Source organism: Macadamia integrifolia, chromosome 5 (assembly GCF_013358625.1).
Source record: "Macadamia integrifolia cultivar HAES 741 chromosome 5, SCU_Mint_v3, whole genome shotgun sequence".
In the NCBI taxonomy this organism is placed as follows: Eukaryota; Viridiplantae; Streptophyta; class Magnoliopsida; order Proteales; family Proteaceae; genus Macadamia; species Macadamia integrifolia.
The window spans coordinates 24,908,953-24,925,833 of NC_056561.1; positions in this window are offsets into that span (position 1 = coordinate 24,908,953).

Below are 16,881 nucleotides of genomic sequence, written 5' to 3' on the forward strand. Positions count from 1 at the left end.
GTTGCTTTAATCCGTTCTCTAATAACGTCGACTTTGTCACAAGTCATCTGTATCATCTCAGGTCCTAACATTCGACGTTCACCTGCCTCATCCCAATACAAAGGAGTTCTGCACTTTCTGCCATATAACGCCATATAATTGTAGCTTGGTAACTGTTGTTATAGGCAAACTCCATAAGAGGTATATATTCTTCCCAACTGCCACTCATCTCCATTGTACATGCCCTGAGCATATCCTCTAATATCTGTGTGGTTCGCTCCGACTGACCATCCGTCTGTGGGTGAAAAGCCGTACTCAAATTCAGCTGTGATCCCAAGGCGCGCTGTAAGCTTTTCCAAAATCTGGAAGTGAACCTTGGGTCCCTATCTGAAACAATGCTCACTGGCACTCCATGTAAGCGCACTATGCTGTCCATGTAAAGTTGTGCTAGTTTGGCCATGGAGAACTTGGTCTTGATGGGAATGAAATGAGCAGTCTTGGTAAGCCGATCAACGATCACCCATATCGCGTCCATTCCCTTAGGTGTACTTGGTAGTCCGGTGAAAAAGTCCATTGTAATCCTTTCCCACTTCCATTCTGGTACTGGGAGTGGCTGAAGAGTACTATAAGGTCGATGCCTCTCAGCTTTTACTTTCTGGTAGGTAAGACAAGTCACCACATACAGAGCTATGGTGACTTTCATGTTTGGCCACCAGTAACTTTGTTTGAGGTCTTTGTACATCTTGGTATTCCTGGGTGAAGTGAGTACTCAGAGCTATGTGCTTCTCGCACTATCTTGTCTTGTATATCCAAATCATCGGGTACACACAATCTGTCTCGAAACATCAATGCCCCATCACTAGCTAAAGCAAAATCTGGGTCGTTCATTGTTTGATCTTGAACCTTAACTCTGATCCGCTACAATTCAGGATCTAAAGGTTGCTTCATTATCACCTCTTGCCTAATTGTCGGATGCACCTATAAGGTTTTTTGGTTAAAGTTCAAGATCTAAGGTTGCCCCTTCATATAAGAGGGTTTCATCCATTAGTATTGCCTCTTGCACGAGTGGTGGGCTGACTGCTAAGTATGAGAGCGATACAGTTTGTGTCTTCCGACTTAATGCATCTGCCACTACATTTGCCTTGCCGGGATGATACTGAATGTCGCAGTCATAATCCTTCATGAGCTCAAGCCATTTCCTCTATCTCATGTTCAGATCCTTCTGGGTGAAAAAGTACTTCAGGCTTTTGTGATCACTGTATATCTCACACTTCTCCCCACGCAAATAATGTCGCCAAATCTTAAGGGCAAAAATGACTGCGGCTAGTTCTAAATTATGAGTGGGGTAGTTCTTCTCATACTCCTTTAGTTGTCGGGATGCATACGCTATTACTTTACCGCGTTGCATGAGAACGCAACCCAAACCAACTTTGGAAGCATCAGTGTAGACTGTCATTCCACCTGTGCCTTCAGGGATGGTCAACACAGGGGCCGTCACCAACCTTTCTTTCAATTCCTGGAAGCTCTTCTCACATTCCTCTACCCAGTCGAATTTCACACCCTTTTTAGTTAACTTGGTCATTGGTGCTGAGATCTGAGCAAAATTCTCAATGAAGCGCCGGTAATATCCAGCCAAACCCAAGAAGCTTCTAATTTCGGTGACATTCTTAGGGCTTTCCCATTCCACTACTGCTTTCACCTTATCAGGATCTACTTCGATTCCGGCTTTAGACACTACGTGCCCCAGGAATCCAACTTGTTCAAGCCAGAATTCACACTTGCTGTACTTGGCAAACAACTGTTGTTCTCTCAACCTCTGTAACACCATTCTCAAGTGTTGAGTGTGCTCCTCTTCGGTCTTGGAGTAGATCAAGATATCGTCAATAAAAACAATTACCCATTTATCGAGCACATCTTAAAATACTCGATTCATTAGATCCATGAATGCTGCCTGTGCATTGGTTAACCTGAAAGATAACACTAGGGACTCATAGTGACCATACCAAGTCCTAAATGTTGTCTTGGGTATGTCGCTGCTCTTTATCTTGAGCTGATAATAGCCTGACCGAAGGTCTATCTTTGAAAAAACCCTGGCTCCCTGCAACTGGTCAAATAAATCATCAATGCGTGGCAATGGATACCGGTTCTTAATGGTTAGCTTATTTAATTCCCGGTAATCGATACACATACGCAAGCTGCCATCTTTCTTCTTGACAAACAACACTGGGGCACCCCAAGGTGAAACACTTGGGTGAATAAACCCCTTTTCCGATAGTTCCTGCAACTGCATCTGTAACTCCTTCATTTTAGCTGGTGCCATCCTGTATGGAGCCTTAGATACTGGAGCTGCTCCAGGAGTGAAATCTATGGCAAACTCCAACTCTCTATCAGGTGGTAAATGCATCAGATCAGCTGGGAAAACGTTGGGAAACTCTTTAACCACCTTTACCTCTTCTAGAGGTGTAATCCTTGCATCAACATCAAGTACCAATGCTAAGTAACCCTGACATCCATTTTCTAGCAATTTTACCGCTTGAAGAGCAAAGACAAGGACCTTCCTCGCCCATTTCGTTTTATCTGCTCGGTATACTAATTCTCTTCCTTCGTCATCTGTCCCCCTAATCAGCTTCTTAGCACACACCACATTAGCTCGATGAGCCGACAACCAATCCATACCCAGTATAACATCAAAATTTCGCATATTGAACTTAATGAGTTGTGCATCAAAATTCTTTCCACTAATTTCCACTGGGCACGGCCCATATACCTCCTTCAACTGTGTAACTTTACCCGTAGGCATACTAACAATCATTTCGTGATCTAGGATCCTGGGTGACATCCCAAGTTTCTCTACAAATCTCTTAGATGCGAATGAATGAGTAGCTCCTGAATCGAATAAAACATAGGCTGGTATGCCTGATATGGGTAGGATACCTAGTGTAACAATGCATATAATTTCAGCAGGTCATCAATATTAATCATAATGAATTTCTTAATTTAAAATGTACCTACCACTACTTCTGTACTAGCCTCAGCTTCCTCAGCTGACAGAGCATACATCCTTCCCTACGGTTGATTCCCCCGAGCTAAGGGAGGTCGGTACGCAGAGGGCTGACTAGAGGGTAAGGCTGGTCTGGCCCGACAGTCTTTTGCATAATACCCATATGAATGGCAGTTGAAGCAACGAATCTGAGATGTCAGGACTGGGGCGGGGCCCCTCTGCACTTGACCCGTTGCAGATGGAGGTCGAGGTGGCCTTGGAGCTGTAGGTGCCACACTAGTATTCGGGCGAAAAGAGGTGGAACCCGAACCACCAACTGGTCTAGGAGGGTAGCCAGATGGCCTATAGGGCTGCCCATACATAGGCCTAGAACTGTACGATCCGCGGTATGCCTTGGAGGAGTTCCCCATATCCGGAAATGGGTTTGTTCTCTTCCACATTCCAGGGGTGAGGGACTATTCTCCTTTTTGCTTATCCTCCATGGTCTTGGCCTTCTGCACAATCTGGCCATATTCGGTCAAGTCCAAGACCTCAAGTACGGACCCAATACATGCTTTTAGGCCTTTTAGGAATCTCGCAACCTTCTCTTCAGCTGTCCGCATATGCCTTGGGGTAAAATGGAACAAACTCTCAAATTGTTGTTGGTATTCAAGGACAGTCTTACCTCCTTGAGTTAAAATCATAAACTCAGTCTCCTTGCGGTCTCTGAAGCTGCGCGGATAATGGTTGTCCAAGAACAACTCCTTGAACTGCTCCCAAGTGGGTTCTGGATGGGCAGCCAACAATATGGGCTTGGAGGCTTGCCACCAAGAATTTGCCTCCTTCTTGAGTTGCAACCCAGCAAAAATAAGTTTCTGTGCATTCGTGCACTCAAGCACCTCAAATATTTTCTCTAATTCTTGGATCCATTGGTCCGGTTCCAGAGGATCACTCCCCACCTTAGAGAATACAGGTGGTAAGTTCCTCTTGAATGACTCCACTACCTTTGACGTATTATTCGTCGGCGAGAAGTTAGGAGCATAAGCCGGATAGTAGGAGTATGGAGGAGGCATCCCATACTGAGGAACACCGAATGGTGGAATTGGAGGTGTACCCCCCACTTGGGGTCCCGTTCCCGACCCTACAGGCGGGTCCTGTGGAGTGAGTACCCGGGGAGGTTGACCCGGTTGAGAAAAGTCCAACTGTTGCTGAATAGCAGTCATAAATGCTTGCTGTTGTTGAAGCATTTGTTACTGAAAAGCCTGTTGTGACTGCTGAATTATGGTAGCAACATCTCCCAGAGTAATAACCGGTGGAGGGTCCGGGAGTGTAGTCATAGGTGGGTCCCCATGTGCCCCACCCTGACCAAGGGTCTCTGGAGGTAGTGGAGGTGAGGTTTGCCCCACAGAGCGGGACCTCCTGGGATTCAGTGGTCGACCGACCGGACGAGGACCCCGCGAGGTACCTCAGGCATTACTACCGGATCTAGTACGTACCATCGTATCCCTGTACCTGGAACATATCACACACCATATTGGTTAAACACCGTAGAATTGATTTCGGCACACAAATATATGCCATCACATAAGGTATTGTAGTGTATGATAGTCTGAAATTAATCGCAACTTAATTTCCAAGATACAAGGCCAATGCCCCAACAGGTACGTCAATGGTCCCACTTGACCATAACACATTAATATAGGAACAATATCAATAATAAGAATCAATATAATCATGCTAGGAGGAGAGAAAAAAAAAATTTCAAAATTTTCCCAAGTTTACACAATCGGTGGGCTGCACCGGCGGGTAGGGGCCGGTCGGTCGAGCCCGCCTGTCCCAGTACCTCAAACTGAATGGTGGCACCGACGGGTAGGGGCCCGCCGGTCTGGCCCGCCAGTCCTGGCCGAGTAAAAACACGAACAGGGCCCTACAGGCCCTGTTTTGTCTTGTCTCTTCCCCAACTTCTTTCTCTTTCGCCCTCTCATCCTTGGGCGATCTTGGAGGTCTCATCGGCACTTCTACTCGTGATTCTACTCATCAACTCGGTGCCTTTTGAGAAGGTTTACATCTCTCACTTCCAAGTAAGTTTCTTCTCCTCCTTTCTCAGAATTTTCATTTGGGGGTAGAAATGCATGTGTAGACCTTAGTCTAGGCTTTCCTTCCATATTCCTCTCCATAGAATAGTGTTGCCATGTGATTGTGATGCTTCTCTCGTGGTCATTTGTAGTTTATGAAAAAACCCCAATTCGTGCCCTAGGTTTCCAAATTTGGGGATTTCTTCAATTCTCGCTCCTTTTCTCCAATTGATGATTCCTTTGTGATGCATTACACTTGATTTGTGCTTAACATGCTATAGATTTCATGAATTGTCCATTATGCTTGGAATCCCCATGTATTCCCATGAAAAACCCCTCTTTTGTATTGGTTTCCTTGATCTTCATCACACACTTGGTATTTATGGATCTCCACAGCCTATTTGGGTATGTTTTTGTACATTCATGATTCCGCTACCAAGGAATTTCGTCTTAGACCTATGGTTTCAAGTTGTACTCCATTGTGTTCGAATTTGCGCATTGGAATCGAATCTCCTCATATTAAATATGCTCTTTGCTGTCGTTTTACTGTTTTAGCATGTTTTCCCTTTTGTCACTTACCGTGCGTCATGTCCATAGGCTCCCTATCATTTCTAGCTTGTCGCCTTTTCCATTTTGCGAGAATTTGGGTTTTGGGCTTCCCTTTTTACTGCTGTCATTTCCCTTTCTTTACTCACCCCACTTTCTTTTCTTCTTGCCAGGATGTCATCTCGCACCGGCAAAGGACCCTCTTCCTCTGGCGTTCGACATAAGACAACCGCTTCTAAGCGGAAGAGTGCGGGAGCCAGCTCCTCAGCCCCCCACACAGGGAGACCCGGACCTGCCCGGTCTGACCCTACAGACTATGATGAGGAGCTCTTCTATAGTGCAAAGGCAGCAGCCAACTGGCCTATTTTCCTGAAGAGGTCAGTGATGATGGAGAAGACCGTGGTAGTCGACGACTTCCACAAAGCTCAGCTTCAGGAGAGATTCTCAGCACTGGGCTGGGAGTCTATCCTCCACGTAGACCTACCATGCTACGAGCAGCTAGTCTGCCGGTTCTACTGCAACTTGGAGGTGTCTTATCCATACGGGGAGTTCACCATAGGCAGCTTGGTGAAGGGGGTAGACATCCAGCTGATGGTGGATACCTTGGCCAGCATCCTGGGCATATCAGCAGCTGGGCACTGATACTACAGTCCTCCCAAGAGTAAGCCTCTAGGACCATTCATGAGCTTGGAGACGCCGAACTTCATCTATAAGACCATCTGCGGCAGCAGTACCCATCCGGAGTCCGAGACGTCCTTCTATCCTGAGGTTCGTTTATTTTCCCGTTTGGTCCAGTTCAACCTGCTACCCAGAGGAGGTCACCGGAACCAGGTGGGTTTCATGGCGCCCTTCATCGCGTCCTGCATCTACACGGCCGTAGAGGGAGGTGTCGAGCACTTGTGCCTCCCCTACATCATTCTCCAGACGATGGAGCACCACACTTCCCACCCTGAGGATGGAGGATTCCCCTATGGCAGGATCCTCACTAGGATCTTGAGTTCTTCAGGGTGGACCTGAGCGGCGAGGAGGGGAAGACTCCGGCTGATAGGTTCGATAGGAGTAACCTCCTGAGGATGGGTCTCCACACCCTCATGGATACACCTCCGAGAGCAGGAGCTCAGAGAGGTAGGGGTAGAAGGGCTGCCCCTATGGAGGATGTTCACATGGAGGAGGAGTCCAACGAGGAGGATGAGGACTACGTTCCTCAGGACGAGGAGGATGATATAGTGGGTGATGGCATCCCTGAGGAGGCGCCTCAGGAGTTGAGAGGCCCCGGTCCTAGTTCCTCCAGAGCTGCAGCCTCACCGCATAGAGCCCCACCACCTGGGAGTGGTGCATACGACTTCGAGGGCATAATGTCCACCATGCGGGCCTTGCAGGATGGGCAAGTTCAGCTACTGAGAAGGCTGGATGAGAGTGCCTCCAGAGAGGAACACATCCTGTAGAGGCAGGCTACTTTGGAGAACTCCTTTCTCCAACTAGGCCAGGACTTGAGCACCATGGCTAACGCCATGTCCGCAGATTTTGGCCGACTACGGAGGGCAGTACGGCTAGTGAACGCGAGGTTCGACTACTACGACCACCGCCTCAACGTCAACTCTAGACCTCCGGCGAACGTGGTGATCATCGATGATGACGACAATGACCAGTGAGGGCTTAGCTCGCCCACACCAGCTGTTTATCTATTTTCCCTTTTTGTAGACCTTGTTGTATATTTCATTTCTTCTTATTCCTTGTATTTGCGCTGTAACTGGATTCATTTATGGAATAATATATTTTGATAATGATTTTTTTGTGGTGAATTCATATGTGGAATACTTATGTAGTTTAGCTGTGGTGCATTTTGCTACTATTGATCATTGTTATATCATATTATCTGTTGTTTATCAGGTGTTTGTGTGTAAATTTTTGAAAATCCCATTTTACGCCGTTATGCTGCCGAAATTTCGTCAAACTAGTATTCTATATAACATCAACTTATTTACCTTTTAATATTCTCACGCATGCCATGAATGCAACATCTAATGCAACCCTTTTTAATACTTCATTCATTGGCTTTTACTCTTTAAAGCTTTTACATTAACCCAAACCCATTTCCCTATTGTAGAGTCTACAGGATTCTAATGGTATGTTGTGAGTGGAGCAGAGCATCACTCTCTGATACCACCGTTGTCACACCCCGTTCTCACAGAACCGGGCCAGTGACCGGGTTAACACCGGTTAACCCAAACCTGCCAGGATCATCTGATACTATATTCCACCCCAGCATACACACAATTAATAACAACTTATCAGATCAGCGGAAGACTAGGTTTACCTGTGAATATTCCCATAATACTTGATACCCGAATTGTGATACAATAGTTATATACATGTGGGCCCGAAGGCATGATATTTACACAATAAAAGTACAATTTACATATCAAGTACATAAAGGAAACCATAAAAAATCAGAGTACACAGCTCGGGTCGGTATCAAAGGCTAGAGCTCAGCTCGGCATCAAGGGTTGAGCCCAGCTCGGCATCATATGGTAGAGCTCAGCTCAACCTCAAAAGTGGAGCTCAGCACTACGTCAGAACTGCGGTCCCGCAGCATAACTCTCGTATGAGTAGTCAGTGCCATGCTCTAACTCCTCAGGGGCCCACCAGTCCTCTTCAGGGAACTCGACTGTGGGACCCACCCCGTGCTCGTCAGATGTATGACCTGCAAAATCATCTAAAAAGGGGGTACACACGTGGAATGATCTCACTAGCTCAGTAGTGGAAAGATGGACCACACAACAGTCCGCACAACGAAACACAATCATATGCACTACATGCTATGCATTACATTTTAAATCACATCCACCTAAGCAACATTACTAAGTCTTCGGTTTAGTGCTACTACAGCCACAGTGCGCGTATACTCTGGGTACGAGCCGCGAACTCCATCCCACGATACGCCCATAGGGCCGTCGGAGAAGGCCCACCGTGAGTACTCGGAAAAGTAAAAACATGCCGACCACCGGCTCTCAACAGAAATGTAAATGACTGAAATTAAAGGTGCTGACTCCAGCAATTTAAAAGCAGTACGATTGGCCCTCTTGAATATACCATCGGGGTTGCCGACTGTCCAAATGACCCACCGGGCATTATGTTTAACCGCCACAGTGACTCGACAACCGCAACCACTGCTTCCCCCCAAATGGTAACCCAACACCTTAACCCCTGTTGGGAAGGGTCGTAGCACGGGATGGTGAAAATCCTAAACCGCATGCTCCTATATGACAATAGTACGATTGCATAGTACCACCGCGTCCCATACCACGGGCCACCAATGCATTCGTTTCCAAGCCGACTATGGCATCTAGTCTATTAATGCATCATGCACAATGATGTCAACATTCAATCACATAAGCATCTCATCACATAGCATTTAGAAAGTAAACATAGCACACATGCATAACAATGTGAGGATGACTAATCTACATAGCATATTCATGAAGGCATGACTAGACTAGATACATTTGAATGAATGCCAAACAATGCCTTGAAACAAGGCCAAACGTCCTCTCCCCACTTACCTGTAGCGTACAAGGATTCCCGTTTGGTACGGGTGAGATCCGATGCGAGAAGCGTAGGATTTGGTGAACCTAACATGATTGAGCGGGGTTAGTACTTCACCATTTTGGAATCAAAATTAACGAGATCCGATGGCAAAATCTTGTTTAGAACATTAAAAGAAGGTCACACGTCTGATTTGGGTCCAATCGGATGTAAAAATCACCTTCGGGGCCTCTCAGGTGGGTCAGACAGCCCACCTGTCTGGCCCATCGGTCTGGCCCACCGGTTTGGACCGGCGGGCAGGTTGGCCCACCGGTTGACCCATCGGTCTGGCCCACCGGTTGGGACAGGGGGCCCTGCTAAGACCGGCGGGCAGGGTGGCCAGCCGGTTAGCCCACCGGTTTGGCCCGTTGGTTGTGCCCGAAGGCCCTGCCCTCTCAAGTGGGTGCTCACAGGCGGGCTAGATGGCCCACCGGTCCTACCCACCGATCTTGGCGAGAAAACTGTTGTTTCTTCCCAACTTCCTCCATTCTTTGGGGATTCAAATGGGGCTTTTCCCAACCCATTCTTCACACTTTCAATGTCTTATAGGATGGTTCTAACCTAGATCTAGGTTAGATTCAAGTGATGGGAAACCATCTTACCTTCTTTGCTCAAGAACACCTTCAAACCCTCAAAAATCACTTCAAACCCACAATGCTTCTCCAACCTTGTCAATACCTCTTCCAATCCTTCAAGATCAACACATAAATCATCTATTAAACCTTAGATTCATCATTTCAAAGGGGATTTACAAGATCTCAAGAAACCCTACTCGAATCAAGGGTTTATGCTTGGGTATGGTGAATGTTCAAGGAACCCAACTTTGCTTACCTCTAAATGTAGATCTAGATTTGAAGATCACTCTTCCGGCGCCGGAATGGAAAGATTAAGCTTCGGCTCCGTTGAAATCCTTCTCTTCTTCCTCTACCTTCTCTTCCCTTCTTCTCCCCTTTCTTTTCTCTCTCCTCTTTACTATCCTCACCAACGTACGAGTGTCATAAATGAAAATAAAAGAAAATCATAAATGCTATATATATACTTCTTAAATAACTAAATAGTTCACATGGATGGGTCACTCAGGTGGGTGGGTGCGCCCACCTGTCCGCCCACCTGAGGGCCAAAACTAGGGATTTTGACAGAGTTCAGGCCCCGACTGTCCAAATGACCCACCCTTGGCATACGATGTAATATATGTATACACCTTAATATACGGCTACAATACCTGCTTTATCCGTACATAGCCTTATGATAGGTGCATGTACACGGCTTGGGCACTCCCATCTCTTCTGGCACTGGCTCGGACTTGTCGGGCCAGCCGATGTTTAAGGTCACCCTTGCCATCATAGTCCATAAGGAGCCTGCTCTAACTCTCTCCGGTTCAGGCCCTGCATAGTTAAACCGGGTCAACCATGTAATCAGACCGGGTTTAAGAAGTAGGGTATTACACCGATGGTCAGAATGTTGCGATGATAAATAAACCAAGGTTAGAGGACCAAAGCTTACCCCGGCCATGAGGATGCTCTGGCGTTCGTTATCATGGCCTTCGTCCCTTGCCGTTGAGCTTCGGCAGCATCTCAGGGAAGACTGCCCTTCATTACCAACTCACGAGCAACACGCTCGACTGACAAGGTGTTGTCTTCTTTGACCGACCACTGAGGGACAAATCCCACCTCGGCCCTCAAATTCCCTACCCTCGGGCTTCTGAAGTCCTCAACGGGGGAGGAGTCTCGGGCAGGTATGTTATGGCCCAGAGCAGCAAGGGCCTAGACCGCCTCGGTGCTTGGTCCCTCCCCTGGGATCTTTTCTTCAGGGGGGTAGCCTCGGAGGAGGAGGAGGGCCCCTTCTTCTTCTCTTTCCTCTTCGGCCTTTGCTGCTACTGCGCATCCCGTGCCCTGGCCTCCCTTATTTGGGCTTACCTCTCTGCTGCGGCAGCCCTAGCCTCGGCCCTGGAGATTTGCATTGCATGAAGAAACGAAGGGGGTCAATACAAAATACCGATGCCCGAGGGAAGTAAACTTGGGCTGGCCTAACTCACCCGGGCTAAGCCTGAATCTGAACAGGATGGCATCGGACTTAAGGCTATCGGACTCGACTGGAGGGCAGGTTTCTTGCCATCTCTCCATCGCCATCGACTCCGCGTCTACCCCGAAAAGGGTAGGGGCAGAGTTCATCGACCTCGGGTCAGGGATATCCCAGACGGTACGGAAGGGCACCCCCTCGGATGACCTGGCGAAGAAAAATTTCTCCTTCCACCCGTGGATCGATGTCGGGTAACCACTCAGCAGTCGAAGGTCCTTCCGGGGGCAGAAGTAGTACCAGCCTGAAAGCCCCTTACAGGCCTGAAGGAAGAAGCAGTTGATAAAGAGAGGGAGGGAGAGAGGCCTCCGGTGCCTTGAGAAAAGGATGACGAAGCTGAGGATCTGCCGCCATCCGTTCGGTGTCGGTTGGGTTGGGAAAATCCAGTAGTGCCGAAACACTCGGATGAAAAAAGGATGGAGGGGAAGCCGAAGGCCGGCCTTAAACGCCTCCTTGTACAAGCAGAGCTCCTCGGAGTTCTGATAGCTGGCTCGATCGGACGGTCTGGGCAGCCAGAGCTCGAAAGCGTCCGAGATACCAAAGGAAGCCCTCAGTTCGTCCAGTTCCGGCTCACCATGGTGAAAACAATGTGGAGAGCCTCCACCTCTAAGGGGTCCTGGGTCTGGGCTCGGGAATCAAGCATCCTCTCCCTAAATCCTGCACCGTTTGAGCCACACTCGGACCCAGACGGCGAGGCCGCAGACAATGAGTTGTGGGAAGAGGGAAAATCGGTGGAGTCCGAGGACATCCCTCGGACCTCCCCTGGACTCCGATGCCTACGGTTAGACCTTGTCCTCTCGGAGGACAACGGACTGTAACCCGATGAACAAGACATTGAACTTACTTTCGAAGTGTTGCTAAACTAAAAGAAAGCCGAGACCGAGGGTAAGCTCTCCGAAATGAACACCGAGACCGAAGGAAGGCTCTCTGAGGGAAAAAGAAAAGTGCCCCACAAATGGACCCCCACACTATATAAATGGAAGAAAAACGGTACGACTGCTCGAGCATTAATGGCGCCGTCACGTCACCTGTTACCAACCCTCGAGGTTTGCACCTGAACGGACTTGACCAAAGGTCCTTACCTCGGTTGGGAGTTTAGGCCAAGGCCGAACGGACCTGACCTAAGATCCTTACCTTGGTTGGGAGTTCAGGCCAAGGCCGAACAGACTTGACTGAAGGTCCTCACCTCGGTTGGGGGCTCGGCCCAAGGCCAAGTGGACCTGATCGAAGGTCCTCGCCTCTATCAGGAGCTCAGGCAAGGCCGAGCTGAAATGATCGAAGGCCCTTACCTTGGTTGGGAGTTCAGGCCAAGGCCGAATGGACTTGACCGAACATCCTCACCTCGGTTGGGGGCTCGGGCCAAGGCCGAGCGGACCTGATCGAAGGTCCTTGCCTCGGTCGTGAGCTCAGGCAAGGCCAAGCCGAACTGATCGAAGGCCCTTACCTCGGTTGGGAGTTCAGGCCAAAGTCGAACGGACCTGACCGAAGGTCCTTACCTCGGTGGGGAGTTTAGGCCAAGGCCGAACGGACCTGACCGAAGGTCCTCACCTCGGTTGGGGGCTCGGGCCAAGGTCGAGTAGACCTGACCGAAGGTCCTCGTCTCGGTCGGGAGCTCAGGTAAGGCCAAGCTGAACTGACCGAAGGCCCTTACCTCGGTTGGAAGTTCAGGCCAAGGCCGAACAGACCTGATCGAAGGTCCTCACCTCTGTTGGGGGCTCAGGCCAAGGCCGAGCGAACCTGACCAAAGGTCCTCGCCTCGGTCGGGAGTTCAGGACAAGGCCGAACAGACCTGACCAAAGGTCCTCACCTCGGTTGGAGGCTCGGGCCAAGGCCGAGCGGACCTGACCGAAGGTCCTCACCTCGGTTGGGGACTCAAGCCAAGGTCGAGCCGAACTGACCGAAGGTCTTCACTTCGGCTGACCGAAGGTCTTGGTCGCAAGCAGAAATAAAGCCGATGCTGAAGGAATAAGGCCAAAGGGACGCAAAAAAAAAAGAAAAGAAAAAGGAAAAGAGAAAAGATGACGGAAAATTTGATTACTCCCACAGGAAGAGTCTCCTGGTGGGAGTAAGGGGGCTCCTGATACGGCCAAATTGATTGCCCAGTAGGGTAAGGACACGCGTCGCCCACCTGGACTCGTGTCACCCACCTGATAGAGGCTGCAAGGACTCTACCACATCAACCGCGTGAAGAGAATATTCCCCACGAAGGGGGTAGGACGTATCCCAGTAGGACTCTAAAAGGAAAGGAGGTGGGCCCGAGGAGGACTCCTCTAAGGAAAACGGAAACCCTAAACCCTAAGAGCTATATAAGAGGGCCCGAGAGGAGGGAATAAGGTAAGTATCAATACCCACACCATTACTCCTGTAAAAAAAACTGTGCGGCCGATCTCTAACTTGAGTGTCGGAGGACTAACCCTGGACAAAGCTTCGGGCCTCTGCCGTCTGTGCTTGTGCAGGATCAGCTCATACGGATTTTTGGCAGCAACAAGAATAAACAAACATCATTAAAAATTTAAGATGTTCAAAATTTTTGAATAAGAAAATAAGATATATAAACAACTATAATTTTACAATTATTAAAAGAAAGCATAGTATAGTAAACAATCAAATTCAACGTTATGTTTACATCAATTTTAATAAAATAAAATAAAATGAAAAGAGAAACAAGCCATTTGAATAATAATAATAATAAAAAAACTCATAAATTGTTTAAAATCGAAAAAGTTGAAACTGTTATTAAATGGCTTGGTTTTACCTAATTCGAATCGAATCGTTCACATCAAAACTGGACCATTTAACACCTTTAATTGGTTATGTTAAAATTTCATATTAAATCAATGATATGAATTGATCGATACAACTAATACATGGTACCACATCAATGCTATGTATTGGATTGGTATCTTGGTTTAGGATCATAGCACGAAATGCTACTTGATTGATAGATTCAGTCAGTAAATTATTTTAATTTGTCAACACCAATGTTGATTGTACTGAATTGAAATTTAAAATAAAAATAAAAAAATGAATATTGAATAAAAAATTTAAAAATCAGAAGAAAATGAAAGAAGGGGGAGTGAACTTAAACAAAAAGAAAATATATTAATTATAACATTTGTCAGAATATTTCAGAATATAGGGAACTCATTTTCTTTTCTATTTTAGGATTCAATATTTTGATTAAACACATCAAATTTTGAGTATAGATGGATCAATCTTATAAATTCTATTTCTTTCGGTAATCAATCTGCCAAATTTGTAGGGTATATATGACCAAATGCAATAAATATTAACAAAATTATTTACTCAATGCTTTTGTTAATAAAAATATCCAAAACCAATGCACTGTTTGATAACGTTTCCGTTGTTTCTGTGTCTAGAAATAGCAGAAACGGATTTTTACGTTTTCGGAAACAAAAATGGATATTTTGGTGTTTGATAAACCTATTTCTCGAAACGTTTTTTGCAGACATAATGCCACTAAAAAACCCAATAGTATCATCAGATGCCCAAAAGGGAGAGAAGGTCTGGTTGCCTCTTTTTAGGTTTAAATAGTTGAGAAATTTATCGAGCACAATAGTCTTTTTTTAATCTCAAATTTGTTTCTAGAAACGATGAAACAATTCGGACTTGTTTCGTCAAAGTCGTTTCTAGGGCATAAATTTCGATTTACGTTTCTAGAGAACGAGTGAAATGGAACAATTTTATCAAACGCTTTTTAGGCTGTGTCTTCGTTTATAGGAACAAGAAAACACAGAAACGACAGAAATAGAACATTTTCAAACGATGCCCAAGTTTGCATTTACAAATCTACCTATTCAGAGTTTCAGTTAATAAAAATATCTGATCATAGGTGAAAGATGGAGGATAATCACTATTTTGGGTAGTTTTATAAATCCAAACCTGATTTGGATATCTTTGTTAACTGGAATTTTAAGTGGGTATTTTTGTGAGGAGAAACTCAAAATTGGGTAATCATGTAATTTTTTCAATTGAAAAAGGGCAAAAGAATGCTACCTCCTGGTAGCGCAAGTACACAATGGCTAGAACAACCAATGAGAGGGCGTGCATGAGCATCTTTAGTGTGAGGTAGTGCAATACTTTTATAGCAGTTATGTCTTGGTGCAGGTACATGCCAGGAGGTAGAATTTCCTTCTTCCAAAAATAAATAAATAAATAAATGAAGAAATGAAAATTTTCTTGATATATCATACTATCATACTATTATATAAAAGCATGTACTCATGCTTGTGCTAATCTTTTTTTGGACTACTTTACCCATTTTGTTTATTTAAATATCTTATCTTTTTCATCATCTCTTTTGTCAATTATTTTTATTTTTTCGATATTATTGGTACCGTTTATATTTTTTTAATATTTAAATATTCTCTAAAAAATTAGTTTCTTTATTCCTCTCAGATCCCTTTCCTTATCTACTCCTCTCTCACTTTATACTTTTCAACCTTTCCCTCCTCTATCTCATGTTGCTCTATTTAAAACCTTATATTTTAGGATTTTTTTTTACCCAAAAAAAAGAAAAAATCTACCCTCCTCTCTCTCTCTGTCTCTCAATGTTTCTTTCCTCTTTTGATCTATATCTTTCCTTAACAAAACCATAAACCATATATTTAAGGAGTAATTTTTTATCAAAAGAAAAATCTAGCCCCCATGTTTCCAAATACACAAAAATAAATAAATAAATAAATATTACTGGTACCTTTTGTATTTCAATGATAATTAATTTATACTCTTTAAAAATTGAATTCCTAGTGTCCACCCCTTCCTTTCTTAAACTCTTTCTTTCTTCATACTCTCTCACGTCCATTCATTCGTTCCCTCCCCATCTTCTTCTTCTTCTTCTTCTTCTTCATTGAAAGATGTCTCTATTGAAGGCAAGGGAGAGATCAACGGCGTCTATCCTAAGCTCGGTAGCTTCTATGAGTTCTTCTCGCTTCCCCATCTCACGCCTTCAATGTATCTCCCTGTTCATGTTTATTTACATCTTTTTAACTTTCTATCATGATTCTGTCATTGTAATTAAGAGTTCAGCAGATTTGAGACATAATTAAAGAAGTGCTCATGAACCAGTAACTAATATTGAAACATATTCGTGAGCTTCTGTGCGATGAGCGCCATGATCAGAGTGTTATAATTGGTCGTGTTGTTGTCAAAAATCCATATGAGTTGATCCTGCACAAGCACAGACGGCAGAGGCCCGGAGCTTTGCCCGGGGTTAGTCCTCCAATGCTCAAGTTAGGGATCGGCCGCACAGTTTTTGATATAGGAGTAATGGTGAGGGTGTGGATGCTTACCTTCTTCCTTCCTCTCGGGCCCTCTTATATAGCTCTTAGGGTTTAGGGTTTTCCCTTTCCTTCCTAGTGTCCTTCTCGGGTTCACCTTCCTCCCTTTTAGAGTTCCACCTGAATACGTCCATCCTTTTGGCGGGGAATATTCTCTTCATGCAGGTGACATGGTAGAGTCTTTGTAATCCCTATCTGGTGGGTGACACGTGTCCCTACCCTACTGAGCGATTGATTTGGCCATATCAGGAGCCCCCTTACTCCCGCTAGGAGTCTCTTCCTGTGGGAGTAATCAAATTTTTTGTAATCATAATTTTTTCTCCCCCTTTTTTTTTTTTTT